This window comes from Xenopus laevis, chromosome 2S, assembly GCF_017654675.1.
Source record: "Xenopus laevis strain J_2021 chromosome 2S, Xenopus_laevis_v10.1, whole genome shotgun sequence".
Classification (NCBI taxonomy): Eukaryota; Metazoa; Chordata; class Amphibia; order Anura; family Pipidae; genus Xenopus; species Xenopus laevis.
The window spans coordinates 50,992,509-51,016,698 of NC_054374.1; positions in this window are offsets into that span (position 1 = coordinate 50,992,509).

Below are 24,190 nucleotides of genomic sequence, written 5' to 3' on the forward strand. Positions count from 1 at the left end.
TTTATGTAAATATATATTCCAGTTTGGTAAGATTCTTTAATATGTCATTCAATTTGATATAAACTATCTGTTGCTTAAGTGTTCATTTTGGGGGTATAGTATTCCTTTAACTGGACTTCATAGCAATCATAATATTATGAGTGTGTGCCAGCAGGGTTTTATGTGTAATAGATCTTGCCAGACTAACTCAATTTATTTTTGTGAGAAGATAAGCAGGGACGGGGTGTGGCTTAAACACTGAACAAGATGGCAGCATAACTTGGGAGCTCCGCTCCCCCCCAGCCCCATTAGCAACAATATCGCAACAATTAGCTGCAGACGAACGTACCGTTTTGGTGCTCGTATCATTGAGAACTGAGAGGAGCTGAGGAGCTGCCGGTGCAGAGCGGGACTTGGTGTCATCAAGTTCGGTGACAGGCCCAGACGCTGGGCGTCCTTATCGTAGACGCGGCTGGATCTCCACGATCTTCCCCTACAGCCGACACAACACTGCCGCTTGCAGGGAGACTAGACCTGCCAGGAGGAAGCAGCCGGTACCAACTGCGGAGGGGCGCATTAGGTGAGCGCGTCATCACGTGGGCCCAGCAGCATCTGCTACGCGGCTTACTATTACCGCTCTGCACTGAACTGTGGCGGGCCTTTCTCCATTCCCCACATCACCCCACCACGCAGGCTGATAAGGCCGTAACCCTTTGGAGGGAGGAACGGGAGGGCCTCAATACTCCCCTCAACAGGGAGAAACCTGCCCCAAGGCGCTGCTCCTGCTGCATAGGCCTCAGGCCTAATTAGAGATCCGGGGTGCCGATTATAAGGTTACCCGGCCAAGAAACGCTATCACCTGGCAATACAGTTGATATCCCTCCAGATAGATACCTGATTTGCAAGCCTTGTAAGGCCCTGTTACTGCACACACTGCACCATTCCTACTACCCTATCTGAACTTGCATATCCAGCTATGTGAAGAAGAGGACAGCTATACAGTGACCATTGACATTTGGCAACACATAGCACCTCTTACCAATAGTTCCTGGAAGCAAAGAGGGCCATCTTGCCACCTACTGCACATACTTGGATAGGGAGCCGTCCTCGTTACTCGCATCTGGGGACTGATACTGCACTATCCTCTATGATGACGGGGGGTAACAGTAAAGTAAAGATTTCTTTAAAAGCAGATCTGCAGCCAAAAAACAGCTTATGGGATCCCAGAACGCAGACTCATCAGATCAAGAATCCTCCAATGCCCCATGCACCAAGAAGGATATTCAAGAACTAAAGCAGTTTTATGTGGATTTAAGGAGGATATTCAATCTGAACTCAGAAATTCCTTGGCAGAGTTCACCTCTGAACTTTCTTCTATGGATCAAAGACTCCAGTCACTCAGGATCAAGGAGATATTCAAGAGAGACTCACCAACTCCGAAGCACAAATCCAAGATTTGCAATTACAACTGAAGGAGCTTCAGGACTCTCAAGAAGACCTAGAGAATCGCTCTAGACGAAACAATCTACGCATTAGGAATGTCCCTGAAACTGTACAGCTGGAGTCTTTCCTGAAAAAATATTTTAAACAATTACTGCCGAATATGCAAGGGAGTGATCTACTGATGGACAGAGCCCATAGGGCGCTCAGGGCGTGACCAAAGGGCAATGCACCTCCTAGGGACATCATAGTGCGTTTTCACTACTTCCGCACAAAAGAAGCAATACTCAAGGCGGCCAGGGAAAACCCGATAGACCTGGATGGTATTACACCTCAACTTTACGCAGATCTTGCTCCATCGACTCTACAGAAAAGGAAAGAGCTGAAACCGCTTACAGAGGCATTACGACTAAAGGGCATCCAATACAAATAGGGCTTCCCCTTTAAACTCATTTACACTTGTAACAATATTACCTACACTATGAGGGACCCAGCAGACATTGCGGAGGCTCTTACACATTTGGAAGGGCTACAGGAACCAATTGCAGATGAGGACCAATAGTTTTCTACATTTCCTGAGGTGTCGAGATTACTCAAGCAGTAGGGATGTACATGGTCTATTTTTGGCCTCCGGCCCATACAGCCTTCTTGGAGCATGATATTGAGGTACCGGTTTAAAGAACTATCTATAAGACTCTCAAGGAAGGACTACATCTGCCTTTTACTGACAGTGCACATGGAGCAATAGGCCGACACCCACCCATCCAGTGACGAGACCCAGATGCCAGGCAAGATCCTATGACTTCAGCCGGCAGACCCTCAGGTTTTTTCATCTAACTCGTTTGTGTTAATTACTTGTTGAATTTTCTTTTTCTTGAATAGTATGTTTGATGCATAAATGAATGTTTACGTACTGTATATGTTTGCATACACCCGGGACGGGGGGGGAGAGCATACCCAAATGATAACCTACTAGTCTCACTCCTCCTTTGGGCAACCCCAGCGGATACAACCTAATTTGTACCCCAATAGTGGACCCTAAGATACCCTGAGATACTGTCTATTCAGGGCCCCTTCCCCTACCTATACTACTGTAAGTTGAAACTTTCCCGGTTTTACCCTTACCCACACACACAATGGCAGAGGAGCCAGCCGAGAGCCACGGCAGGGACCATGAACAAGTTCATCCATTCCACTTGAGAGTGATAACTCACAATGTCAGAGGGCTCAACTCCCCAAACAAAAGGAAGATATCGCTGACCGACTATACTAAAATGAGAGCAGATGTGATCCTATTACAGGAGACCCACTTTTCCCGTATGTCATTTCCAAAGTACATGAGCAAAGCATATCCCACTTGCTACCTATCAAGTGGAGACACTAAATCAAAAGGGGTGGCCATCTTAATTCATAGGCTTGTGAAATTTCAGCTACAAAGAAAATTTGTAGATCAAGAGGGCCGATGTGTGATAGTTACTGGTCTGTTACAGAACCAAATGGTCACCATGGCCTCAGTCTATGCACCGAACACGAGAAAGACAACGTTTTTTTCTGCATTTTTCGAGAAATTAGCAGAGGTAAAAGAGGGCAGGCTGATAGTGGGGGGAGATTTTAACACAATTCTGCATAACAACCTGGACAGAACCAGAGACACCGTGACAGCAAAACAACCCCCAGAACTTTCATCGGATACCAAACGCCTCACGAAACATCTGCAAAACTTAGCTTTAGTTGACATATGGAGAGAAAGGCACCCCCTTGACAGGGATTACACGTACTTCTCTACAGTACACAACTCATACTCACGCATCGATTTTCTGTTCACCAATTCAACACAGATTGCTGTAGTGGGGAAAGCCAAAATACATGAAATAACATGGTCTGATCATGGGATGGTGGAGGCTGTCTTTGAACGTTGGGATGCAATAAGAGGTAGGAGCACCTGGAAACTAAATGACTCACTGCTTATCGATCAAGAGACTTGTGCAACGGTGAGGAAGGCCTTGACAGACTACTTTAAAGAAAATGATCCCATGGATACCTCTTTAGCGGTTAGGTGGGACGCCCACAAAGCGGTGGTGAGGGGGGTATTGATAAACATAGCTTCAAAGGCAAAAAGAGATCAACTCAAGAAGGTATCTTCTATAACAGAGGAGCTACATAGACTGTCGATACAACATAAACAAAATCCTACTCCAGCAACCTTACAACGAATTAATCTACTGAGAACTGATCTGACGCAGCTTTTGGCAGACAAAGCGGCGTTTGCTTTAAACAGAACTCAACAGAAATATTTTGAGTATGCTAATAAACCGCACACCATGTTAGCGCGCAAGTTAAGAGACTACAATGCAGCACACGCCATTCATGCCATGCGTGACTCGAAAGGACATATCACTAGAGATACACTCAAGATAGCAGAGATGTTTCGCAAATTCTATGCAGAGCTGTATTCGGATGATAAAGCCCCCTTAGCATCGCAATCGAGGCAGTCCCACTTTATATCAGATTGGATCAAGCCCTCCCTCTCACCCACTCAACAAGAACAGCTAAAGGCCCCTATTGCACCAGAGGAAATTCAAGAGGCGATCAAGAATGCTAAATCGGGCAAATCTCCAGGCCCTGATGGCTACTCTGCCAGATACTATAAACAATTTGTGGAAATTTTATCTCCTCAGTTACTCACACTATACCAATCTTTTCTAGATGGTCACCCCCCTACACCCCACATGCAAGCAGCAACCATATGTATGATTCACAAAGAGGGCAAAGATCCACTGAACTGTGAAAGTTATCGTCCAATATCCTTGATAAATGTGGACATGAAGTTGTTCGCAAAAATCCTAGCGACCAGACTAGCCCTCCTTTTGCCCTTGCTAGTACACCCCGACCAAGTGGGATTTATCCCGGGCAGGCAGGCAGGGGATAATGTCAGGAAAGCCATAACCCTAACCCATCTAGCACAGACACAGTCGAACTCCACGATGTTACTATCACTAGACGCTCAGAAGGCCTTTGATAGACTGAACTGGAAATATATGACGACAGTACTAGAGGAGATACAGCTGCCACTTCCTTTTTTACGTGGGGTACAACAGCTCTACAACGCCCCCTCAGCCAGAGTTACAATGATGGGAGCTCTCTCAGAGGGGATCAAAATAAGGGGGGGGACGAGACAAGGATGTCCACTCTCCCCTCTCTTGTTTGCCCTCTCCTTAGAGCCACTCGCTAATGCCATAAGAAACCACTCACAAATAACGGGCATCAGGGTGGGTGAGACAGATCACAAAATCAGTTTATATGCAGATGATATTCTACTTACCTTGAGCTCGCCCCAAACCTCATTGCCATATCTTAACAAATTGCTGGACCAATTTTGCTTTTTCTCAGGGTTCAAGATCAACAATTCTAAATCTCAAGCACTCGCTATCAAAATGCACCCTATGGAGAAAAAACTGTTACATCTCAATTTTGACTTTCATTGGCAAGAACAGGCAATTAAATATCTTGGAATACAGCTGACTGCAACATATGACTCCCTCTACGACAACAACTATACTCCATTACTGACCTCCTTGAAAACATGTTTGCATACTTGGAGCAAATATGGACTATCTTGGTTTGGCCGTATTTCGGCAGTAAAGATGACACTACTTCCCAGGATACTATACTTATTTAGGGTCCTCCCACTACATTTCTCTGAAAGGACAGCTAATTCCCTCCAAAAGGCCATCACGAATTTCATATGGGATAACAAGCGTCCTAGGATAAAACTAGATACAATGACGAAGCCAAAAAAGATAGGGGGAATAGGGGTACCGCACATATTTAGATATTATATGGCAGCGAGATTATCTGAAGTGGTAACAATGCACAGAAACCCTAACATGCCGTGGCTGGAGATTGAAAACACAAGCCTGACCCCTATGACCATGGATCAAATCATCTGGATTCCGGGAAAAGATAGATACATACCCGACCACCTCCCCCCCACAACAATGCATTCACTACAAATCTGGGACAAATACAGGGAACGGCTACAGCTATCCCCATGCAGCTCACTGTACTGCACATTCTTGAGCAATAGAAAATTCCCCCCAGGGATAGAAACAAGAGACTTTCTCCCCTGGATAGACAACAAAGCACATCTCTGTTCCACCTTAGTCAGAGGGAGAGATACGTACTTTTCCGGACCTCAAGGACGGCCTCCGGATCCCGAACGCCCAATTCTTCAGATTTTTACAAATACGTCATTTTATAACACAAAACTTTTTGCAGGGCGATACCCCGATATCAACTCCCACACATTTTGAGCTGTTATGCAATAACTCAGATCAAAATGCTCATCTGATATCATTGCTATATAACAAGCTCGCTGAGGATAATACCACCTTAACACAACCGTATATGACTAAATGGGGGGGAGACCTACAAGAGACAATTGAAATGGAACAATGGCAAACGATTTGGGACAAGGCCAGTAAAACATCAGTGTGCACCATTGTACTGGAGAAGGCCTATAAATTGATATTTAGATGGTATTATACCCCCTCACAGCTTGCCCATCTCTCAAGCAACGCCCCCTCCTCACAATGTTTTGGGGGATGTGGGGAGAGAGGTACATTTTACCACATGTGGTGGACTTGCAACATTGTCAGGGAATTTTGGAAAATGGTGGCCCCTACTTTATCTACTATTTTTAAACTTTCCATAGAACCCGATCCTTTGTCATTCCTCCTGGGCCTACCTCTTACTACGCTGAAAACCTCAGATGCCAATAAACTAGCGACACATATACTTATGGCTGCGAAAACGCTAAGAGCTGCCAAGTGGAAAAGCACCTCCCTGCCAAACCAACAGGCCCTTATCATTAAAGTGAAATGGATTAGAAACATGGAAACCATCAGAGCATATCTTCAAGGTACAGGATACAAAAATGCACTGTTATGGCTTCCCTGGGCAGAATTTGAGACAGCTCAAACAGACTCGAATTGACTCAAACGTTTGGCTCCTCTGCCTCCACCCTCTGACCTCCATTCCCTTATCTTTCTTCCCCCTCTTTTTCCCCTTTATAACTTCTGTTAGTTTATTTTTCTTCTCCTCTCTTGGATCCATACACAGCATTATTAACGGATTGGGCACTACTTCTCCCACAACATATATGGAGCACATGCCGGTAGCACTAATAAAGACAATGATGCCTCTATATGTTCAATACAATGGTTACAAAGAGTTATGTATTGGTTACAAAGAGATATGTATCTAGCAGTGCTTGCAAGTCTTCATATTTCAATCCATGATAATGTATCTGTACCTATCATACATGTGTTAATGTTATACTTCTTATGAAAATAAAATCTTTAAATAACAAAAAAAAAAAAAAAAAAAAGAAGATAAGATAAGCAGGGACCTCGATTCTGGGATGGCAGTGGATGTGATTTACTTAGACTTTGCTAAAACATTTGATACAGTGCCCCACAGAAGGTTACTGGTTAAATTAACGAAATGTTGGCCTGGAACATAGTATTCGTACCTGGATAGACAACTGAATAAAAGATAGACTACAAAGAGTTGTGGTAAATGGAGCATTTTCTAATTGGACCAGTGTTGTTAGTGGAGTACTGCAGGGCTCTGTACTAGGTCCCTTGCTTTTCAACTTGTTTATTAATGACCTGGAGGTGGGCATTGAAAGTACTGTTTCTATTTTTGCAGATTATACTAAATTGTGCAGAACTATAGGTTCCATGCAGGATGCAGCCACTTTGCAGAGTGATTTGTCTAAGTTAGGAAACTGGGCAGCAGACTGGAAAATAAGGTTCAATGTTGATAAATGCAAGATTATGCACTTTGTCAAAAATAATATAAATGCAAATTATACACTAAATGACAGTGTGTTGGGAGTTTCCTTAAATGAGAAGGGTCTAGGGGTTTTTGTAGATAACAAGTTGTCTAATTCTGGGCAGTGTCATTCTGTGGCTACTAAAGCAAATCAAGTTCTGTCTTGCATAAAAAAGGGCATTAACTCAAAGTTTAAAAACATAATTATGCCTCTTTATAGGTCCCTGGTAAGGCCTCACCTGGTGTATGCAGTGCAGTTTTGGACTGCTGTCCTTCAGAGGGATTTAAATGAGATGGAGAGAGTGCAGATACATGTAACTAAACTGGTTAGAGGGATAGAAGGCTTAAATTATGAGGGTAGACTGTCAAGGTTGGGGTTGTTTTCTCTGGAAAAAAGGTGCTTAATAATGATATTGTTAACCAGCACCCTGGGAATGCTTGGAGATTGAAACTCCATAATAGTGAATGGGCCATTCTCCAGCCGAGCAGGTAAGCCTCCTCCAGGGACCACTACCCTAACCCCTCTTACCAATAGCCGTGAAAGGTGCCAAAAAGGTGCCAAGCCACCCCTTCTTAAATCTCTCTCTTTCTGTTAACCCTATACCCCCACCTTTATTTCCCTTACATCCGACCCAGTCACCGCTTCCTTAAACCTTTTTTCGGTGTCTGGAGTTAGTAGTATTTATGATCCCCTTTAATAATGTGAAGTTTCTTCCAACAATAGAAAAAAGTAATTTTAGATAAGTGCATGACTGGTGTTATTCCAATTTCTGGCTCAAGATTCAGCATTCAACATTACCATGTGCCTTAGAGGACACCATGAACATGAAAATCCTCCTATGAAAATTGTTAGGTATTATGGACCAAATTCAGTTAGATGAAATGGATTTATCTCATGGTTTATCTCAATAAAAGTCTACAGGATTATTTGAAATTGAAATAGGAAATAAATTTTTCTTATCAAATGTATCAATTCAGAACAGTAAAAAATTCTCCAACCCACCCTCCCAAAGCTGCTTTAGAAGGTGAAAAAATTAAACTTTACACTTCAATATTAGGAAATACTTTCACAAATAGAAAGTGAAAAAGGCTTTATTTCTGGTGAACCAACTGAACTGAAAAAGGTTTTAAAGGTGAACAACTCCTTTGTCATTAGTGATGGGCAAATAAATTAGGCAGACGCAAATTCAATGTGAATTTCCACGTTTCACCGCAAGCAAATTAATTTGCAAAACTGCAGCCCCAATTTTTCGACACAGATTCGCCCATCACTAATTGTCATCCTTAGATTTTATTACATTTTCTTTTATTACACTTCTAGTTAGTCTAAGTAGTTTTATATTAAATACTTCCACATTGTATATATTCAGGATCCGACTGGAGCATTGGGGGCCCACTGGTTCTGCAACACCAAGGGCCCTCCTTGCAGTCCCCAGGGACCCCTCCCGACCTGCAAACTTCCACGTGTATGCACAAACCCCAGCTGCGCAGAGTCACACATCATCTATTTCTTGGGGGATTCAGCTGATCAGTGGAGTGTGTCTAGGTGGGAGCCCACGAGGGCCGGGGCCCACCAGGTTTTTTCCCGGTGTCCTGTAAGCCCAGTCCGACCCTGTATCTATTTTTACAAAATTTCCAAACATAGAAACTGCTATGAAGTTGTTTCCATTAGTGTCCTAAGGGTCATGCAATAGACAGTTTTATGACCTTAGAAAGGTAAAAACCCAGATTGTTATATGAGTTTTATGTTAAAATGCGAGATACAATTTTGCTTCTTTGCACCTGTAACTGGGAAAACCAATAATTATCTATTTATTAAAATACTGTGTGTTACGGGAGACGTAGGGGCACATTTACTAAGGGTCGAATATCGAGGGTTAATTAACCATCGAAGTAAAATCCTTCGACTTCGAATATCGAAGTCGAAGGATTTACCGCATTTAGTTTGATCGAAGGAAAAATCATTCGATCAAACGATTAAATCCTTCGAATCGAACGATTCGAAATGGATTTTAATCCATCGATCGAACGATTTTCCTTCGATCAGAAATTGCTAGGAAAGCTTATGGTGAAGGTCCCCATAGGCTAACATTGGTGCTCGGTAGGTTTTAGGTGGCGAAGTAGGTAGTCAAAAGAATTCTAGTCCTTCACTCGAGCTAAGTAAATGTGCTCCTTAAAGTACAAATAAACAAATGGGCTGATTGATATGTTAAATGGAAATGGAAAATTAAGTCTAAGGTGATATTTTAAATGGACTTCTATGCAATATTAAAAACCACCCAGAATGTTGTTTATGTGAACCCTTGCCAAAAAAACTGCTGAAAATATATTCAATGTATTACTTTTATAAGATCACACCACTTCCTTTTGCAATACTTTTTAATATATGAATAATGTGAAGGTTCTGATTTTTTAAGGTTGCTAGAAGTAGTCATACGATATCTAATTTAAGTTTTATAATTTTTCCTGGAAGAATGTTAAATTGTGTCCCTATGACATAAGGCATTGTTTTTCTGCAACCGTTGGTACTTAAGATATTCATAGTTAAAGTCTTCCTGCAAATGCATTTCATGCTTACCTATATATGGAAACCTTTACGAATGAAGGGAGCTTAAGTAGGTTTAAGCTGAATACGAAAGACATGCAAGCACACCCTATTGTAAGGGAGTGGTTTGAGAGCCGGACACTGTGCTGCTTTCTGAATCAGTTTGCCTACAGCTCAGCTGCTCGCTGAAATACAGGCACAAGTTTTCCAAAAGAGAACTACAGTATTTTGGGGGACTACAAAATACTGGAAACTGCAGCATCCACTTCTTTTCCTTAAGACTTATAGACACGAAGACATTGGATTATGAAAATGGAGTCTCAGGTAGGACATGCATCAAAACTGTATGATATATACAGTATACTTGCATTAGAAAAATCTCACTTCTGAGATTCAGATTGAAAAGATTTTGAACAGAATTTGTGCAGTATTAAATGTCTCTGGCACAGTCACTGTTCTGTTGAGGAGTCTAATCTGATATTCCAAAGAGATAAAGCGCATAGTTTTTCCTGTTGTGCATTAATGAAGCTAGACGTCTACTAGAAATTAAAAGAGAATTTGATTTTAATTGTAAACATGTACAAAACATTTCAAATAGAAACATATAGATGACATTCAGTAAGAAGGGTGACTAAACTAAACAAGATAAAACATGGTTTGAATGAAAATAATCTTGTTCCTGAATTTGTTGTACATATTTACAATCCAAGAGTGTGAATAAAAATGTATGGAATAACACCTTTGGCTTCATTTTGAGGGGGAAAAAAGCATGTTAGCGGTGCATATTTTGTATATGTAAAGTATCGATGAGTTAAAAAATGAAGGGGAAAGATGATTAAGCTAATATACATTTTACAACAGAGGCAAAGGCATGGCATTTTTTCTAGTTACCTCCCATTCTGGAACACCTGTACAGTTGTCACCAGAAATGCTTTCAGCAGTGTTTCCCTTTAACTGCCACGGATTGGAGGGTCTATGATCTTTGTATAAACAATCCTATGATGGATAGAAATGGATGCATGTTTTTTGCAGCTGCTGATAAGTCGCTGTATAGTGATCTCCCTATGGGGCCCAGACATCAACAACATTTCTCCAGCCATCTTGGACCATGCATACCCTTCTCTGCATACGAATTTTTTACATTTTATGTCAGCGTTTTTATTGGATTTGTAGTGTTTTCTTGCATTTACATTCTGAATTACTCTTGGTTGCTTGGTTGCGTCAGTAAAATACTTCTTGCACAGTGATACTAGTGTAGCTAAGATTTCGATCACCCCATCTCACTGAGGTGTGGTTTGCAATATCAGCATTTCAGCCCAAATTACCCTATAGCAATCATGCACTGATCTGAATAAGAGACTGGAATATGCATAGGAGAGGGCCTAGTAATAAAAAGCAATATTACCAATAATTGTGTAGTCTTAGAGAGCATTTGTTTTTTAGAGGGGTCAGTGACCCCCATTTGAAAACTGGAAAGCATTAGAAGGTAAATAATTTAAAAACTATAAAAAATAAATAGTCCAATGGAAAATTGCTTACCACTCTATAACATGCTAAAAGTTAACTTAAAGGTGAACTGCCCCTTTAAACAAAAAATTGCAGTCCGTTTGTTGCAGAAACAAATTTGCCCATTTTACCACATTCTTTGTACTCCTATCCATACAGGGCATGATACTATTCAGAAGACCCCTTGCACTCATAGCCAAGGCATTTTAGATTTGTATCTTAAGACATGTGGGATATATGATGCAGTAAATTGGAAGTTTTACATTGATTTCATAAAAAACAAAAAGCAAAGCTTTAGATCCTTAAGAATGAAAGTTCTTGTGAGTATGACCCTTAGTGTATTTTTACCCTGTTACCTTTGTTTGTTAAATTATTATAAGACTCCTGTTTGTTATAAATTAATGTACAGCACTGTGTAAATTGCTGGTGCTATGTACTGTGAATAGATATGATAATGAACTTTGCGATTTGGTACAGAGAGACACGTTTAGACATTTTAAATGAAGTTATATGGTTCTGGAGAAAACTTACTGCTACGAGTATTTCTGGCCTGCTAAATGCAAAAAGTGTCTTTATCTCTTAAACAACAGTTTTTCACTTAAAATTAAAGGTAGTATTAACAGTTTAGGTTGCAGTAGACCTTTCCAAAGAACCTGTGTACCATGTAACTTTCCAAGGAGCTTGTGTACCATTAAAATCAGCAATGTGCAGAATGTATTACCTTTACATATAATAAAATGCATGCAGCATAATGATCCTCATTCATAACAATGCTATTGGAAAGCACAATTTAGCCCATAATTGAGAGGCATAATTTATTAATTAGGTGCTGTCTCCTCTGGCTTACGTGGGGGCACATTTACTATGGGTCGAATATCGAGGATTAATTAACCCTCGATATTCGACCATCGAAGTTAAATCCTTCGTCTTCGAATAGCGAAGTCGAAGGATTTACCGCAATTCGTTCGATCGAACGATCGAAGGAAAAATCGCTTGATCGAACGATTAAATCCTTTGAATCGAACAATTCGAAGGATTTTAATCCATCGATCGAACGATTTTCCTTCGATCAGAAATTGCTAGGAAAGCCTATGGGGACCTTCCCCATAGGCTAACATTGGTGCTCGGTAGGTTTTAGGTGGTGAAGTAGGTGGTCGAAGTTTTTTTTAAAGAGACAGTACTTCGACTATCTTTCATCTGTCAGCCAAGATCCATAATGCAAAATTTGAACAACTGTTTTTTTCTGAGGTGAAATGTTTTCTTTAAAATAGAAGAATGTTTATGTGAAGTGAATTATTCAACTCAGCACAGGAGTTCAGTACAGTAAAGGCATATTATTATCCATTTACACAGTGCATGGTTTAATCATTTCAATTATCTGTCCTGAGGAGCTAACAAAAATTATTTCTACTCCCAGTAATAGGGTAAGATTTATGAGTAGCCAGTTAAACTATAAAATACTCAATGGAAACATAGAACCTCTATTTACAGAGGGAAGTTTTTTCCAATTAAGGTTGCATATGTAATAAAATAATATGTATTTCACCCTAACATCCTCCAGACATCTAGGGATAGAGTTGAGTGGGTTTCCTATCTATTCCATGATAGTGACATAAGCAAACTCTACTGAGGAGAGTGGACAGTTCTAGTGTCTAGGACAGCATGGAACTCAGCTTCAGTGCTCATAATGCCCCTGTCAAAATCAAGTTCAATACCACATTCAGCAATAGTTTAAGGGTTGATAGAGAAGAGAATTGTCATATGTTTAGCACAAGGCTACTAGGGAGAATTATGGGAGATTTAGTTTAACAACAGCTGTTGTTGGACATTCCTGATTACATAGTTACATAGTTAAATCGGGTTGAAAAAAGACAAAGTCCATCAAGTCCAACCCCTCCAAATGAAAACCCAGCATCCATACACACACTCCTTCCTACTTTCATACAAATTATATATACCCATACCTATACTAACTATAGAGCTTAGTATCACAATAGCCTTTGATATTCTGTCTGTCCAAAAAATCATCCAAATCATTCTTAAAGGCATTAACTGAATCAGCCATCACAACATCACCTGGCAGTGCATTCCACAACCTCACTTTCCTGACTGTGAAGAACCCCCTACGTTGCTTCAAATGAAAGTTCTTTTCTTCTAGTTTGAAGGGGTGGCCTCTGGTACGGTGATCCTCTTTATGGGTAAAAAGGTCCCATGCTATTTGTCTATAATGTCCTCTAATGTACTTGTAAAGTGTAATCATGTCCCCTCGCAAGCGCCTTTTTTCCAGAGAAAACAACCCCAACCTTGACAGTCTACCCTCATAATTTAAGTCTTCCACACCTCTAACCAGCTCGTTTATATCCCTCTTAAGGACTGGAGTCCAAAACTGCACTGCATACTCAAGATGAGGTCTTACCAGGGACCTATAAAGAGGCATAATTATGTTTTTAAACTTTGAGTTAATGCCCCTTTTTTATGCAAGACAGAACTTTATTTGCTTTAGTAGCCACAGAATGACACTGCCCAGAATAAGACAATTTGTTATCTACAAAAACCCCTAGATCCTTCTCATTTAAGGAAACTCCCAACACACTGTCATTTAGTGTATAACTTGCATTTATATTATTTTTGCCAAAGTGCATAACCTTGCATTTATCAACATTTTCCAGTTTCTGCCTAGTTTTCCAACTTAGACAAATCACTCTGCAAAGTGGCAGCATCCTGCATGGAACGTATAGTTCTGCACAATTTAGTATCATCTGCAAAAATAGAAACAGTACTTTCAATGCCCACCTCCAGGTCATTAATAAACAAGTTGAAAAGCAAGGGACCTAGTACCCTAGTACCAATTAGAAAATGTTCCATTTACCACCACTCTTTGTAGTTTATCTTTTAGCCATTTCTCTATCCAGGTACAAATACTATGTTCCAGGCCAACATTCCTTAATTTAACCAGTAAACTTTTGTGTGGCACTGTATCAAATGCTTCAGTAAATCACATCCACTGCCATCCCAGAATCGAGGTCCCTGCTTACCTTCTCATAAAAAGAAATTAAATCAGTCTGGCAAGATCTATTACGCATAAAACCATGCTGGCATACACTCATAGTATTAAGATTTGCTATAAAGTCCAGTATCTTATCCTTTAATAACCCTTCAAAAGCTTTCCTACTACTGACATCAGACTAACTTGCCTATAATTTTAAGGCTGAGAACGGGATACTTTTTTGAATAGAGGCACCACATTAGCAATTAGCAAGACCTCAATGAATCCTGAAAAATTAAGTAAAGAGGTTTGGCAATCACAGAGCTAAGCTCGCTAAGTACCCTGGGATGAATACCATCTGGTATATCTTAACATGTTCTAGTCTCTTTTGAATTTCCTCATGTGTGAACCATGCATCATTAATTGTATTACTCAAATTGGGACTATTAAGAAGGAAACCTTCAATAACTGGTTCCTCATTTGTGTAGACAGACAAAAATATGAATTCAGAATCTGTACTTTTATTTTGTTTTCATCAACCAGCTGACCCCCCTCTGAAACTAAAGTTCCCACCCCTTCCTGCTTCATTTTTTTACTACTAACATATTTAAAAAATAATTTTGGATTCTTTTTACTGCTTGCTGTAATATCCTTTTCCATATCAATTTTAGCTTGCCTTATAGCTTCTTTGCATGATTTGTTGGCCTCATTGTACCTTATAAATGATTTGGCTGTCCCAGCTAACTTGAAAGCCTTAAAAGCACACCTTTTCTTACCCACCTCAACACCAACACTTTTATTGAACCAAAAAGGTTTTGCTTTGCAACGTCGTTCCTTGCTAACAAGGGGAATATACCGACATGTATATTTATTAAGCAGCATTTTAAAGACTTCCCATTTTTGTTCCGTGTTCAACCCTGTGAAAAGCATTTCCCACTTAATGTGTTGCAGAGATGCCCTTATACTGTCAAAGTTTGCACGTTTGAAATTTAGTGTTTTAGTTACTCCCTTATAGAATTGCTTCTGCAACAGAATCTCAAAGGAGACCATGTTATGACCACTATTCCCTAAATGCTCACCCACACAAATGTTAAAGATGAGTTCAGTATTATTAGTTATTACAAGGTCCAAAAGTGAGTTATTCCTAGTAGGTTCTTGAACGAGCTGGAATAAAAAGTTGTCATTCAGCATATTTACAAACCTACTAGCTTTTTCTGTCTTGGCAACCCCATTACCCCAGTCAATGTCTGAATATTTGAAGTCACCCATAGCAACAACTTGACCCAGCTGTGAACCCGCTTGTATCTGCAAGAGTAGCTGGGCTTCATACTTGTCACTTATACGAGGTGGTTTATAGCATACACCAATGATAATTCTCTTTGTAACCTTTTGCCCAGTCAAAATCTCTACCCAGAGGGATTCTACACCCTCACCAGTGCCAGCTATGGTTATTTCTTTAGTGCATGGCTTTAATTCATGTAATGTTATGTAATTATGTAATGTTTTTGATGGTAGCCCATGTATTTTGCATCCCCTGGTCCCCTTCTTCTTTTATCTTGCCACTGGCCCCAGGACTATGCATTACCACTGCACTGGGGTACATTCATAACTTGATAAAAATGTAAATATGATTGGACAGTAGTGATTTGCACTGCAATATTTTGACAAAATTTATTGGAGTCATTAGGAAGGCCAACATAAATTTTGTGGCTAAGGTGTTTTTGGAGTAGCACTATTAACTGAAGCATTTTTAATAAAACATGTTTTCCCATGACAGTATCCCTTTAATTTTATGTAGGTCTAGTCAAACAATCAGTAGGTAGCATATATTGATTACCTGTATAAAAGAAACCAGATGATGATTGGTTGCTAGGGGGGATGCTATACCTGGGCAACGTTGCATTAATAGTACCGGCCTCCAGAAGCCAAAATGAAATAAAAAATGGTAAAATGCTTATTTAACTTTTCTTTGTTGCAAGCTACTCTTGGGCATGTTGATTTACTTGAGTGAGAGAAGATATGTACAACCATTTCATTGACAGTGCCAGAAGTAGTGTGGAATAGGCACTTCTTTTTCTTATGAAATGCTGGTAGCATTGTGAATTCACCGTGTCATGAAATACTAGGGTTATATATTGCTGGGCGCTTTGTACCAAATAAAGGAGTCATATGCTAGGGGGCTATTGATACATTTAATTATACTGTATGGCTGCCAGTCAGTAGGCAATTGTAACAACACTTGTAAAACTGTTGGGCCAATCTGTGAAGGATTATGTTTTAGGCTACTGCTTGGTAATAAAAAACCTGCCAGATTTAAGTTATTTTCCATACTTTTCTTTGAGTGTGAAATTAAGCTGTCCGAATTATTAACCCCTTATTAATTTAAATACATTAATTTTAACCTAATTAAGGGATTATAAATTCATTGGGGTGTTAGAAAGTATTGCTGCTGCTAAACGTAATGGTGACTGCATAGACTGACTGACACCTTACTCTGCTTTGATAAATATCTCAATTTGATAAATTTGATAAAATGGGACCTGCTGGGAATCCCTCCTGTCAATTTCTTGTATATCTGCACCTATGTTTTAATGTATTTTTAAAGAATGTGTTGTAAATTCCTAGTAATCCAATAAATTGTATATAAAGGGTTCATATTAAAATGTTTATCAGCACCATCTCATGTATCTGATTACAACACCCTGAAAGTTCATAAAATTTAAAAATAAAAATAAGCATACTCTAGGTTGCCATTTGTAAGGCATACCTAAGCTTTTCTCTGCAAGCATTTGGAATGGAAGTTCTCATATAAATATTTGCCTGTCCTTAGTTGGTTAAAAGAAAATATCTCTCTCATCAATGTAGGGTTAACCTCCCTTTTCCTATACTCTTAAATTGAAGCAGGCACAGCTGAGGCATTCTGCAGAATCTCATTTAATGATACAATCTATTAATGAACAGTGGAGTTGCTGTTCTGTGGAAGTATTTTTGAGAATACTTTATCCAAGGCATCTAATATGGCAGCTAGAATTAGTATGTATAAATCCCAATGTGGTGGATATCCTGCTCAGACAATAAGCAATGCCCTCATATGAGTGCGATGATTGGGCCAGTTGTTTAACTTGATACATTTCTGCATTTTGAAGTATACAAGTATGGAGTATGTCCCACAAATGTTGAAGTTTACCAAAAGGTTGTGGTGATACAATACTGAAATGTGTAATGAATCATCTGTATCTGATAATTTTAAAGATCTTTACTACAGGCACATTTTACTTCTTTTATCTTTGAAGGATTTATAGTCTATAAATTCTAAATTCTCTAACTGTTAATGGCCCACTTTCTGTGACATAATTTCTATATAACTGCCATATAATGTTTGACACACACACAGTTGACAGTGATTAAAGTATGACCACCAGCTCTTTCCATATCCAATATGTTACTTATAACAGATGTAACATACAGTGTTTTGTAAATGCAAAAGTGTGGTATGTAACTGAAATTGTGATAGCAATGGTTATTCCAGCACAGACCACTCTAACTTTTGAATCCACACATTACTCACTAGACCAAATTACATACATGGTGTCTTCTGTCAGTAACATAAATTAATACAGTGATGCCCTATCATTAAATGGCTCAATAGCCCCCTAGCTTATAACTCCTTTATTTGGTACAAAACTCCCAGCAATATATAACCCTAGTATTTCATGACACGATGACTTCACAGTGCTACCAGCATTTCATAAGAAAAAGAAGTGCCAGAAAGCATCCCATTCCACACTACTTCTGGCACTGTCAATAAAACATTACAGTTATGAAATGGTTGTACATATCTTCTCCTACTCAAGTAAATCAACATGCCCAAGAGTAGCTTGCCACAAAGAAAAGTTAAATAAGCATTTTACCATTTTTTTATTTCATTTTGGCTTCTTCAGGCCGGTACTATTAATGCAAAGTTTGCCCAGGTGTAACAACCCCCCTAGCAACCAACCATCATCTGGTTTCTTTTATACGCGTAATATAAATATATGCTACCTGCTGATTGTTTGACTAGACATACCTAAAATTAAATTGCCCCTATGAATGAGATTTCGGATACGTGACCAGAAATACTAGTAGGGTGGATCCCGTCATATTATAAAACATAAATAAGCACATAAATAAGGCTTAATTTTTACAATCTTTGTAAATAAAGTGAAGGTACACACTCACATGCCACATTAAAACTAGATAATGTATTAATGTCCAAAGATAACACTGTTATGTATATTGTCTCATGTATGGTGTCTGGGATAATTTAATATTAAAGAATAAAAATCTTTATATACTTATAATTTAAAGAAGAAGGAAAACCCTTTTACACTTGAGAGTGCCAAAAGTTAGGCACTCCCATGTGATCACATTTACTAACCTAACACCCTGGGCCGGAGCTCCTATCAGCAGCACTTGCCTGGAATTCTTCCAGCAAGCACTGTGAAGCGATCATCTTCCAGCCTCTTTTTTTTCTTCTCACGGCTGCGCATGTGAAATAGAGCATAAAGCCTAACTTTAATGAAAAAGTCGTCTATTGTGTTATATGGCGCATGCATCTGAGCCTGGGAAATTTGAAGAAAGAAGAAGCAGGAAGACGACCGCTCTGTGGTGCTCGCTGAAAGAATCCCAGGCCGGTGCAGTTTTCTCCTGATAGGAACACCAGCCCAGTGTGTGAGGTAAGTAAATGCTATCACTTGGGGGTGCCTTTTGGAACCCCAAGTAAAAACGACTTTCCTTCTTCTTTAAAAAAAGTTTCTAAATCAACTCTCATAATTCACCCACTTATGTGGGTAGCAGAGTCAGAAAAATGTGATACATATTGATCCAAATCAAAATCCTTTGACCAAGACTAAAGCCCAGAATATTTTTTATTAAAAACTTACTGAAAGGGAAGGAAAGGTGAAATTGCTGTGGGTGCCAGCAATTTGTTAGGTACTCCTCGGTGTATATACTCACTTACCTGATATCCCAGGCTGTTGATCTTGTTTGCAGAAAGCTGCATATAACCATGGAGTGATCTGCTTTCCGTTTCTACCTTCTTTATGCTGGGTATGCATGCTCAGTAGAGAGAAACTTCAATCTAAAGAGGAAGCAGAAGAAGGCAATTGCTCAGCAATTCTCGCTCAGAGGTACCTGGTACAATTTTCTGGTAACAGTAGCACCTACATTTTGGCACCCCCTCCCCAGTGATTTCACTTTTCCTTCTCCTTTAAACAGTGCAGTACAATGCTTTGAGAGTCTCAGTCATCCGAAGAGGAGGGTCATCCTCCTAAATCTCTGTGCTGTGATGTCTCAATAAATACACATTAATGAATATCCCTAGTTGATATAGTTAACAATAGCCCCTGGCCTGAACATATTGTTGTCTATGAATGTGAAGTGGCAAATAGAGACAAGGGGAATAAAACAAACACATTATTGGTTTGTGCACTGTATCTGCCACTGTAATTCCTCTTTTAGTAAGTAGGGTTGATGAGGAGCTAGGAAAAGATTGGTTTTGGAAGCTTGCAAGATGCTTGGGGGAGAGGAAATGGTATTCAGATATTCTTGACCTGAATATACAAGGCAAAGATATAGTTATATTGGGAAATGAAAGAGATACCGAAAATTCAGAATATTTATGATTAACATGAATGCAAAATATGTACTTTAAGTGCAAAACAATTAAATGAGTTTTTTCCTCTTTAGCTATATATATATAAGTCCATGTGGGCAGCACTCCGCTCTTTGTGTTTCGACTCGGGTGCAAGGTAAGGAAATCAGATATGAAGACAAATGACCAGCAACACCGAGATGTTTTGTGAATAGTCAAAGTGTATTAGAAAATCACATGTAAAGCCGACGTGACGTTTCGGTACCCACAATCCCATTAAACCTATCAACAGGAAGTGACAAAACATCAGGTGTAGCAAATCCCTCAGTCAGAGCTGAAAGACTGTAACAATCATAAAAATGACCAAATATCATATGTGCTTATATATTTAAATAAAAGCATAAGCCTCAAAAAGTGCTGAGGTGCTTAGAGTAATTGCTCATTAATATTTCTCACAACAGCATCGTTAAAAGTGAAAGTATTAAAGTTAAAAGGTTATGCAGTGTGATAAAAATACATAAAAAGTTTCAGTATAACACTGATACATCACTGTATTATCTAACTGATACTAAGATTGTAACATTGTAACATATTCTATTGGTTAGAGCCCCCCAGCTATGGGTTTATGTCATAAGTATTGTTGCCATAGTACACACGAAGTTAAGGCTAAACCAATTCAAATATATTATCTACAGCATGTGCCACATAACAAGGTGTGCATAAGAACCGTCTATATGCTATATGTTTACTTTTATGCTAAGCTGGGAATCCATTCGTAAAATTTATATCCAGCAGAAAATGATTTCACAGGAAGCAGTTCAAAGTCAAAGAGCTATTAAGACCCTTTGGAGCTACACAATTAAGTTCGTATGTCCAAAAGGCTTCCCTCTGAAGCAGCCTGCGGTCAGTGTTACCGCCTCTTATTGAATCCTGTATGCAGTCAATTGGCATGCACTTAAAGGCAGATGCCGGGTGTTTGGCCGACAACCAATGTTGGGCCACAGGTTGCTTTGAGATGTCATGTTTGGTTTCCTTTCTTGGTTTTGGGTCAAACGCTGCTCTAATAGTTGAGCGGTGCATGCTGATACGTTCCCATAGCTGTCTACAGGTCTTACCACAATATAAAAGCCCGCAAGGACATTTTATAATGTATACCACGTTCTGAGATGTGCATGTGAGTCTCTGTTTTATGGAATACGATTAACCAGTGTGTGGATGGAAGAATCTGTCACCTACAATTAAACAGTTGCCACACTTGAATACACCCAATTTATTCAATTGTGTGGGTGTTTCATATTTGCTTACCGGGTCGGTGGGGGAGAGAAGTTCCTTTAGATTTCTGTTTCGCCTGAGTCCAAAGGGTACCTTCTTACGGTTAAGCGCTGTCAGGTCATGGTCGGATTTCACAATTGGCCAATGCTGTAAAATTGATCTTTTTATTAAAGGAGTACGGGCATCAAATGTTGTCATATAATAAATCTCATTTGTTCTATCCCCAACCTTCCTTGGGGGACCTCTTAAGATCTCCTCCCGATCAAGTGTGCCAGCCCATTCCTTCGTATCCTTGATCAATTTACTTGGGTATCCCCTCTCCAAGAATCTATTGGCCATGTTATCCAATGCCAACACCCTCTCCTCTTCATTACTGGTTAGTCTTATCATCCGCATCATCTGCGACCTGGGTAAGGAGTTTAGTAGGTGTCGTGGGTGACTGCTCGAGTAATGTAATAAAGAGTTCCTATCAGTAGGTTTTTGGTAAATCTTAGTGTGTAACTGCTGTCACTCCTTATCCTTATATAAAGTTACATCCAGGAACTGAATACTGCATGCATCAGTGTGAGCTGTAAACCTGATGGGTGAGGGTAAGCTATTAAGATCTGTTGGAATACAGGTTTGTATGTATTAGCAACAACCATATCAATGTAACATCTGTTATACTGTATTGCCAGTAGATGGCAGTGTTGTGAGGGATAGTCATGTGACATACAAGTTCCCTGTGTTTGCTGTGTTCTGTTATAATAAAGTTGTTGTTGATAGCTGTGTAAGAAAGCTACACCACAGAGACTATCTGTCTGCCTTATCTTTTGCTTATCTTCCAGAGAGGTTTTTCTATCAGGTTATTGGCCCAGGATACGCCACAAAAAGCCCAGGATACCTTACAGCAAGCTAAAGCAACTGAGTGCAGTAGACAGCAACAGATACAGAAAGACATACAGCAGAAATGGCTGCCAGCATCCCCTCAGCAAAGATCTCCATCGCAAATCTGACAAATCAGAATTACCAGTCCTAAAAATTCAAGTTGAAAATGCTGCTTATAAGAGAAGGTACGTGGAAATGTATAAATGAACCCCGACCTGCACAGCCCACAGAGGATTGGCTAGACAGAGATCAGAAAGCTCAGAGCACAATCTCCCTGTGCATAGATGATGATCAAATCATACATATATGTAACTGTCAGACTGCTAAAGACATGTGGGAAGAACTGCAAAAAGTGCATGAGAGAGCTAATCTCAGCAATAAACTGTATTTAATCAGAAAGCTCTATCAGACTAAGCTGCAGAAAGAGCAGAGCATGCAGGACTATATAAGACAGACCTTAGAGATGGTGGAGAGACTGAGAGGAATTGGAAAAGATATCAAAGACTTTCATATTGCAGCTCTATTATTGAGTGGCCTTCCTGAAAGTTATGAGACCCTTGTCACAGCACTAGACGCACGTCCTGATGATGAACTGACACTGGAATATGTTAAAGCTAAGCTTGTGGATGAATACAAGCGCAAAACAGAGAGCATAAGGAATGCAAGTGTGTCCAGCTCAGAGACTGCTTTAAAGATGAAAAATAAAACTAAAAACAGCAATGTGCAGCTAGAAAAGCGGGAATGCTTTGTGTGCAGAAAGCCAGGACACCTAAAGGCAGATTGCAGAATCTGGAAAGCTAGAATGCAAAAGCAAAGTGGATTGCAACAAGCTAAGAATGCCACTGAAACACAGGAGTATGCATTTCATTCTGGAAATAATGTTACCTCTGTGCAAGCATGGTGTGTGGACTCTGGTGCTACAAGTCATATGACTAATGACAGACATTTCTTCACTCAGCTTGATGAAAGCAAATCAGAAAATATAACTACAGCTAATGGACAATTAATGAAATCAGATGGAATAGGAGACGGCGTTCTGTACTGTCCTATCTCTCCAGATATCACCAGAAAGATCCATATGAGGAATGTTCTGTATGTGCCAGATCTTGAAAGCAACCTTTTGTCAGTGAAGAAACTCACTAACCAAGGCAACATAGTCACATTTCATGGTGATAGTTGTGTCATCACACAAGGGGACTGCTTACTCGCAAAGGCTAAAATTACAGATGAACTATATCAGCTGAATTGCAGTGAAATGGTTAATATTGCCAAAGAAGATAAGCATTCCAACTGCATCCACACTTGGCACAGACGCCTCGGGCACAGAAGTCCTGATATAATAAAGAAAATAGTTGAGAACAACTATGCAAGTGGTATTCAGATTAGTGATTGGGCGAAATTTCTCGTTTTTGACGCCGGCGCCCGTTTTTGACGCCGGCGCCCGTTTTTCCGATGCCGGCGCCCGTTTTTGGCGCCGGCGCCCGTTTTTTTTTTTGCCGCGAATTTTCGCGGGCGTTTCGCGAATTTATTCGCTCGGCGCGAATCGCGCAAATTCGCCGCGAATTCGCGCCTGGCAAATAAATTCGCCCAACACTAATTCAGATCAATCCATGTGATCAGACAATGACCTGTACCAGCTGCATTAAGGAAAAAATGACAAGGAAACCTTTTCCAAAGCAGAGCAGTAGCAAAGCTCATAAACCTCTGGACTTAATTCATTCAGATCTTTGTGGTCCAATGAAAACTATAACTCCAGGAAAGAAAAGGTACTTTCTTACTTTCATTGATGATTACTCTAGATATACCACAGTGTTCCTACTTCACAGTAAAGATGAAGTTCCAGAGAAAATAGAGGAGTATCTTGCTCAAGTAAGTAATAAATTTGGCAGAATGCCCAGAGTACTAAGAACAGACAATGGCTCGGAATATACAAGTGGTAAAACACAAGCCAGTCTCAGAAAACATGGAATTATGTTCCAGACAACTGTTCCATATAACCCAGAGCAAAATGGAGTTGCAGAGCGGATGAACCGCACATTGTGTGAAAGTGGGAGGAGCATGCTATTTGATGCTAATATGCCAACAACATACTGGGGAGAAGCTATTATGACTGCATGTTATCTTC